Below are 8,253 nucleotides of genomic sequence, written 5' to 3'. Positions count from 1 at the left end.
CCCTTAGGGCATAGATATATTTCACAATTGGATGTCCATGATGTATAAATCCATTGATGCAGTGCATCAGCTTTGGGCCAATAACCGTTAAATCTGCATATAACAGCATTGTGAATTAAGTCTGAGTATAGATCTGTTACCTCCGGCAATGATACTGTAAGCATAGGTGCTTCTGGCTTCTGTTCCACAATATAGGGTCCTGGAAGCTCTGGTGTGGATGCTGGTCTGTGTTGCATTGGTTCCTTTCCTTTGACTGCATCGCGGAAGGAGCCTGTATTTTTTGAGCTGGTTCCCTTGCATCCACCTCGGAGTCTCAGATTGAGGATGATGGTTGAATCTTTGACAACTCCATAATGCTGGAGAGTGTGTTGGTCCTGCATACAGTATCCTGAGAATAAGAGACTTTGGTATGCTGCCGGAGTTCCCAGTTTGATCTGGATCTGCTTTTTTAACTCCAGGACATCCATCCCCTCCTTGATTTGCACACAACAGTGTTTGCCTTCTACCGATCTGATAAATATTTGCTTCAGATCTGACGGATCGGCCTTAATCAAGCCTTGATTCCCATGATTGTTCTCCAGATCTGGCGATCTTCCACCTCCTATCATCCATTTTTTAGATTCAAACGCATTAGATTCTGAGCGTGCCTTGTTTGATTCAAGACCGGAGGTTCGTGGTCTTTTCTCCCCAGGGCTCTCTGATGTCAGATCTGAGCCGCCCCTCCTTCTTCCGCCTGGAAATGGGGGGGCAGTATTCTGTATGGCTCCTGCTCGCGCGGCCATCTCCGGCCAATCCGCTCCGTTCTTACCCTTAAACGCATTTAGAAGCTGCGGATCAAGGTAGGGTTGCGTTTTCGATTGCGGATCTGATCGTTGGCGATCTATATCATCCTGGCCGTAACCTGTTACAATAAGGGCAAAAGGTTTATCTTGAAAATAACCCTTAATCAGATAGTGAGAAAACGTCCATGACCTGTGAGCAGACCAATCATCATCCGGGGCTCGATTTGTTGCAGGGGGATTGTGGTCTCGTCCTCTGCAATACCAGATCCATAGCGACGCATACAGTTCGGTTGGTCCGGCGTTCGACCTCCAGGGGTTCTCTGTTGTCTCTGCCTCTTCGCAGCGCAATGTGACGGCGACACCTAAGAAAACCCTAGCCATCCTCGCTTCAGAGCTCCTTTCCTCGCTAAATCTGTGGTCGCTCTATTTGTCTCATAACAATGTTACCATAAGAAAGTTTTCATTATTTATGGGGACAAATATAAATTATTATGGATCACAAGTTGATGCAGAATTTTCATTTTGCATCCTCTACTTAAAGAAGTTTCTTGACTTAAATGTCATTTCACAGAGATCTCTCTTTGCCATATTTACAGGGAAAGGAACCATGATGCTGATCGCCTATCTAAAGAGGATGTTGAGCAAGATATGGGGTCATGGATAGCTATGGAGGAAAAAAATGGGGTGCTTCGACCACTCGAACAACCCATTTTTGTTTAAGATTTTGATTTTCAGATAACTGCTCTTGTTATTGTACATATTATGCAACTGATTCTTTTTGTTATTGCTACAATTTTTGAAAAAACTTCATCAAGGTACCAGGGTTGTTTTCCTTTAAAAAGGAGGTCCTGGCTCTCTGTTTAAAATCAATGTTTTTTCTTCATACAAGAATCTGTATAGTGTTTACTGTGGATTCTCAGAGGTTCTTGGTTGCCTCGTTGTTTTCTCAGACTCACAGTTTCTATTTTACTACACATCTCTATTTCGGACTGTTATCCTTTAAAGGATCCTGGGAGGTGTGCAACGATAGGACTAGTCTATTTGCTTGGTTTGATGGTGGGACTGTTGAGCAAATACTCTGTATACAAGTATTTTCAAACAGTTGAGACTGCTTTTTCCCTGTTAAAGGGCGAAAAAGGAGTCTTTCAGAAATACTCAGCATATGCTATGTAACTTTCTATATATAATAGATGGTTTGATTTTTTCCTGTGGAAAAAAATAAAAATAAAAATAAATAAATAAATAAATTTGATCAAGAATAAGTGGAGAATGAAATAAATATATAAATATAAATAAAATCACACAAATTTATTGTAAAAATCATAATAATATAGTGAAAACTAAATTCGACTAATGAATGAAGTGAAAAACACTACAATATACCAACCAATACAAAATCACCAAAGTGGTGGTAGCTTATATCTAAATAGAGATGTGTTGATTATGCTCGTTTGCAACAAAAACATTACAAGAGGCTAAAATTCCTTTTAACATAAAATATAAAAGTATAAGAGGAAAAAACCCTAAATATCCAAAGCCTTAACCGTAGAAGATGAGGTGGCGAAAGAAATGTAGACCCTAAGGATCCTAGTTGATATGTCAACTTCCAAGGGCTACAAATTTCACATACAAACGCCATTTGGAGTGTTTCTTGGACTATTACAAACCTTATCCCATGCCCCATGTATTTGACAAGCCTTGTAGTGAGCCATGTCAACTATAAAAAATGCACAGGAAGTGTTCAAAAAAATGCACCAGAAGTACAAGGCTTGTAAGACTATCGTAGAACTACCAAGATGTAGAACCATTCCAAGTTAATGGAAGAGGTTGGGGACCATCAATATGAAGTTGGATTAGTCATTTCCCCTTAGGAAGCAATGGTCACCATTGTATCAAGCTCCTCAATCACATGGGGAAATGTCTACTAAATCTTCCTCCCATTGAGCCACATGCCCTGATGAAGTCATTGCCTTACTTTGACAAACTAATAGAGTTATATGTTTTTCTAGTGGTTGCCCTTCATCTTGGTGTCTATGATCTGGTTGACTATATCCCACTCAATGTAGTTGGGGTTTATTTCCATAAAGGCCAAGTCCATGGGCATGTTTGAGGTGTCCAATAGAGGTGAAAATATGGTTAAAGGAACTCCACATTAAATGATCAGGTGCTCATGTCCTAAGTGTCGTAAAAATGCTCAAAATTTAAAGTGCTCAGAACTGGTTCAAAGTTGAACAACTGGAAAGTGCTCGTCCTCCCGATTCCGGCACCGCAAACGGTTCGAAAAACGGTCGCCGTATGAGGAAGATATGACAAAAAGAATAATTGGCTCAATAACATTAGAAATTTGAATTTTTAAAAAAAAAAAATTTTAAAAAGGAATATTCCGCAGAATATTCCTTGGAATATTCTATGGAATATTTCCTTTTCAACAGCCAATCAGAAGCTGCTACGTGGCAGGCCCGGAGGCCACCACGTGGCCCCCAGATGACGTCAACAGTATATGGGTTGCATGTTAAAATTTTGGTGGTCGAATTGTGAATCGATCCCACGACCTCTTGGAAACAAACTGCCAGACTTTCCGTTAGCCCACAAGACCATACGCTGTTCAAAGGGCGGAACATACAGGTTATAAAGTTTAAAATTGCATAGACGGGAAAGCAAAGGGGGCCAGCCCCGCCATACCATAGGACCAGCGCCCAGAACCAGGAGCTTAAGCACTAACCGCCAGCCCAAACGGTCAGCACGGAATCCGAGGCTAACATTTAAGATGACTGCAGTTAAGTTGGCGGCGGAATTGGCGGAGCGCCAAATTTGGCGGTCCCGCCATATTTGGCGGGCCTAACTGGCCGTAACTAAAGTTAACTGGGGTTTTGTTAGGCCAAACTGGCAGTTGGGAGTAAATGGCCATAACTTTGGCTAGGAAAGTCGGTTTTGGACGAATTTTTTTTTTATTTTGGGTAATTTCGACCTTCTGAAGCCATTGGTGCAGGTCTTACAGCCATCAGAGGTCATTTGCATATGTTTTGGAGCCGTGAAAGTTCTAGGAGCCACTAGGGGCCAGTATTGGGAAGACTGTACAGGGTTGCAGGTATCCATTGGAGGTGATCCAATAGTCAATCCTGAAGGATTCAAGTGTTCTGAATCCATTTCTACCATCTATTTCTCCTGTAGATGCTTCTATTCAGCTGTATTTTCAATTTGAGCATTTAATAAAAACAAGGACAAGCCCGGTTGGGAGCTTTGGACCCAGCAGACGTAGCCCTGGAGGGGGTGAACTGCTTTATCAACTTCTTTTGCATATGTGGTTGATTTATTTTGCAGAACAAATTCATTTTAATGTGTTAAATAGTAAAAGGAAATAACTCTGCTATGCTTAAATGGGTCATGAACAACTGAAAATTTCATGTGTTTTCTTTCTGCAAGACATGGAAATCTTTTAAACATGTTTAATTCTGAATTGAATACCTTGCAAACAAATTTCAAGTAGTTTCAAATTCAGATCAAGTTGGTATCAGAGCTCAGGGTTTTTGTGCAAAGATCTTCTAATTGTCTTGCAAGTATTGATGCTTACCAGGTTGAAACTTAAAAGAGGGGAAGGACAGTTGACTAGAGAACGAGAGAATCCTCAGTCAAGGAGGGCCAGAGAGCCATCACCTCCACCTTCAATTTCACCCTCAAGAGTCTCAACAGAAGCTTCAAGGATGTCTGAACATGAAGGAGAAATTCCTATAGAGACGGATCCAAGAGAAGAAGAAAGAGTCTTCAGAAAGGCTTTCTTGGACCTCACTGAAATGGTGAGGATATTGTACCAAGAAAGAAATGAGAAATTGGCTGGGGAAGGGTCCAAACATCCACATGAAGGAGAGGGCTCTTCAGGAGGTAAGAAGAATGATGATCATTCCAAGAAAGGACATGGAGGAAATGGTGATCCACCACCCCCATCTTCACCTTCTTCCTCTTCATCCTCATCTTCTTCTTCTGTTCATAAGCATAGATCCTCTGGAAAAAGTCCTTTTTTGAAGCTTGATGTAAAATTCGAATTACCTATGTTTAATGGTGAAGTGAATGCAGAAAAGCTTGACAACTGGATTAGGCAGTTGGAAGTTTACTTGAGGATCCAAAATATGCATGATGATGCCACAAAGATTCATTTGGCTTCTTTGAGAATGGATGGAGCAGCCTTGGTCTGGTGGGAGGCCAAGACTAAAGAGGAGATCAAGAAATTTGGTAAGGTTACCTTAACATGGCCTGAATTTCTGTTAGCCATTAAAAAGCAGTTTTATCCTCTTGCTCACATGCAGAAAGCCATTATGAATTGGAAAAATTTCAGACAACTTAAGGGTCAGAGTGTCCAAGACTACACCCAAGAATTCAGGAGAAGAGCTCTCTTGTTAGGGGTAGATTTATAGACCCAAGAAACCTTGCTGAAATACATTGGTGACTTGCATAGCAACCTTAGACACACCATCTTGATGTTTAACCCTACTAGCCTGGACGAGGTTTGTGTCCAAGCTACCCATTTAGAGGCAAGGGGAAAAAACACATTTGAAGAGGGTAGAAACAAGCCCCCCAAGGGGAAAAGCAAAGAGAAAACCTCCAAGGGAAAAGGAAAAAAGAATGCATCTGTCAAGCAGGAGAGTGAGAAAGTGATCTGTAAACACTGTTCTAAACTAGGCCATGAGGAGAAAAACTGTTGGAAATTACATCCTGAAAAAAGACCTCAATCTAACAAATCCAAAGGGAAACAGAAAACTGCTGCTGCTACATCTACACCACAAGATTTAGGGGAAGATTCAGGTGATGAAACCAAAATTGCAGCCATGGGTTTGAAAAACTTGAAGGGAAAAGAAATTGAAACTCAAGCCAGCACTAGTGCCTCAAACTGCCATGTACAAGCTCCTAATGAGGAAGAAAGAATTGAACTGTTTCATGTGAGGGTGATTTCAAAACATACTAAGATTGACACACTTTTTGATAGTGGGTCACAAGCAAACCTTATATCAGAGGACTTGGTCAAGCAGCTTAAACTTGAGACCGTTCCACATCCGAAGCCATATCCACTTGGATGGATTTGCAAGGATGCAAATTTACAAGTTTCAAGAAAGTGCACATTGCGCTTTGCAATTACTGCACATTTTATTGACACAGTTGAACTTGATGTGGTACCTTTTGATATAGCAGGAATTGTTTTGGGAAGTCCTTACTTGTTTGACAGGAAAGCTATCTTTCATCGCCATGAAAACAAATATCATCTTTTCAAAGATGGCAAGGATTTCATTGTTAGAGCTCATCGCAAGAAGACAAATATAGCGATGGTGAATGCAGGACAGGTAAAAAGGCTGGTCAATTCAAGTAAGAATTTTGTTCTTCTTATGATTAAGCCCAAGGTTGATGTGAATCATGAGTCATTTGACAATTGTGATCCAAAACTTAAATCAGATCTGTATGATGTAGTTGATGCATATCATGAGATGTTTCAGGAGCCAACTGGTTTGCCTCCTAAGAGGGAGATTCAGCATGAAATCCATTTGCATCCAGATTGTCCTCTTCCAAACATAGGCATGTACCGCATGTCTATTATGGAGAATGCTGAAATAAAGAAGCAAATCAAGGACTTGTTGGACAAAGGTTTCATAAGGCCAAGTACTTCGCCATGTGGGTCACCGATTGTATTGATTCCAAAGAAAGATGGCACTTGGCGTATGTGTGTTGATTTCAGGGCCTTGAACAAGATAACGGTAAAGAATCGTTACCCACTCCCAAGGATAGATGATTTGCTAGATCAGCTGAAAGATGCTCGATATTTCACTAAGCTAGACTTGTGCAGTGGATATCATCAAGTAAGAATTGAAGAAAGTGACATTTGGAAGACAGCCTTTAAAACCAAACAAGGACTCTTTGAGTGGCTTGTGATGTCGTTTGGTTTGTGCAATGCACCTGAAACTTTCATGCGGGTAATGGATGATGTCTTGCGTCCTTTTCTTGATGATTTCGTTATTGTCTACTTAGATGACATCTTAATTTTCAGCAAGTCTAGAGAAGATCATGTCATGCATGTTAAGAAAGTACTTGATGTTTTGAAGAAGAATCAGTTATTTCTTAAAATGTCAAAGTGTGAATTTGGAAAGACTTCTTTGGTTTATTTGGGACACATAGTAGGAGGAGGTGCTCTGAGAATTGATCCTGCTAAGATTGAGGCTATTGTGAAGTGGCCTACTCCCAAATCCATAACAGAGGTAAGAAGTTTTTTGGGTGCAGCTCAATATTGGAGGAAGTTTATCTCTAACTTCTCTTCTATAGCAGCTCCTATGCATGCAGTGACAAGTGTGAAGCATGCTTTCCAATGGAGAGGTAAGCAGCAAAAAGCTTTCGAATCTTTGAAAGAGAATATTAGTTCAGCTCCAGTCCTTGCATTACCGGATTTGAGACAGCCATTTGAGATACAAACTGATGCTAGTGATTATGCTATGGGTGCAGTTCTTCTACAGCATGGTAAGCCTATTGCTTTTCATTCTAAAACTTTTAATGGTGCTGTTGTAAATTATCCTACATATGATAAGGAGTTTTATGCGTTGGTACAAAGCGTCAAAAAGTGGAAACACTACTTGATGGGCAAAGAAACTGTTATACATACCGACCATCAACCCTTACAGTACTTGCAATCACAAAGCAAGTTACAACAGTCACGACACTTCAGATGGATGGGCTTCTTGCAACAGTTCCATTTGGTAATAAGGTATAAGAAAGGTACTTTGAATAAGGTTGCTGATACGCTTTCAAGGCCTATTATTGGTGCTGTTACTTTACTTAAGAATGCTTCCATTGTACATGATAGTTACATAGAACAATATGCATCTGATGATGACTTTAAAGATGTGTATACTAACTTGAGTAAAGGGAATCATGTAGAGGAAAATGATTATCACATGCATAACAATTTGCTGTTTCATTTGGGCAAGTTGTGTATACCACAGGGGGAGAGGATAAATGTCATAAGAGAAGCTCATTCTTCTCTTATTGCTGGCCATTTTGGTGTGAGCAAAATAGTTGCACATCTACAGAGGTATTGCTATTGGCCTCGCATGGTAGATTCTGTTTCAAGGTTCATAAGAGGTTGTTCATTATGTGCTACAAGCAAGCCTAGAAATAGGAAGCTTGGTTTGTATACTCCTTTGCCGGTACCTTCTAGACCATGGGAGAGCATCTCTATGGATTTTGTAGGAGGTTTGCCAAAATCTAGAAAGCAGCATGATTATTTATATGTAGTAGTTGATCGTTTCAGCAAAATGTGTATACTTATGCCTTGTAAGAAAACTATAACTGCTGAACAAACTACTGAATTATTTTTTCATCATGTATGGATTCACTTTGGTTTGCCTACTTCCATTATTAGTGACAGGGATTCCAGATTTGTGGGGAATTTTTGGTCCAACCTATGGGAGATGATGGACACAAAGTTGAAGAAAAGTAT

The sequence above is a fragment of the Pinus tabuliformis genome, chromosome 3_2, assembly GCF_031772625.1.
Source record: "Pinus tabuliformis cultivar Carrire ecotype Pingquan chromosome 3_2, CPIR1, whole genome shotgun sequence".
NCBI lineage: Eukaryota > Viridiplantae > Streptophyta > Pinopsida > Pinales > Pinaceae > Pinus > Pinus tabuliformis.
The sequence above is the reverse complement of the archived record's forward strand: the minus strand, read 5'-3'. Positions refer to the sequence as shown.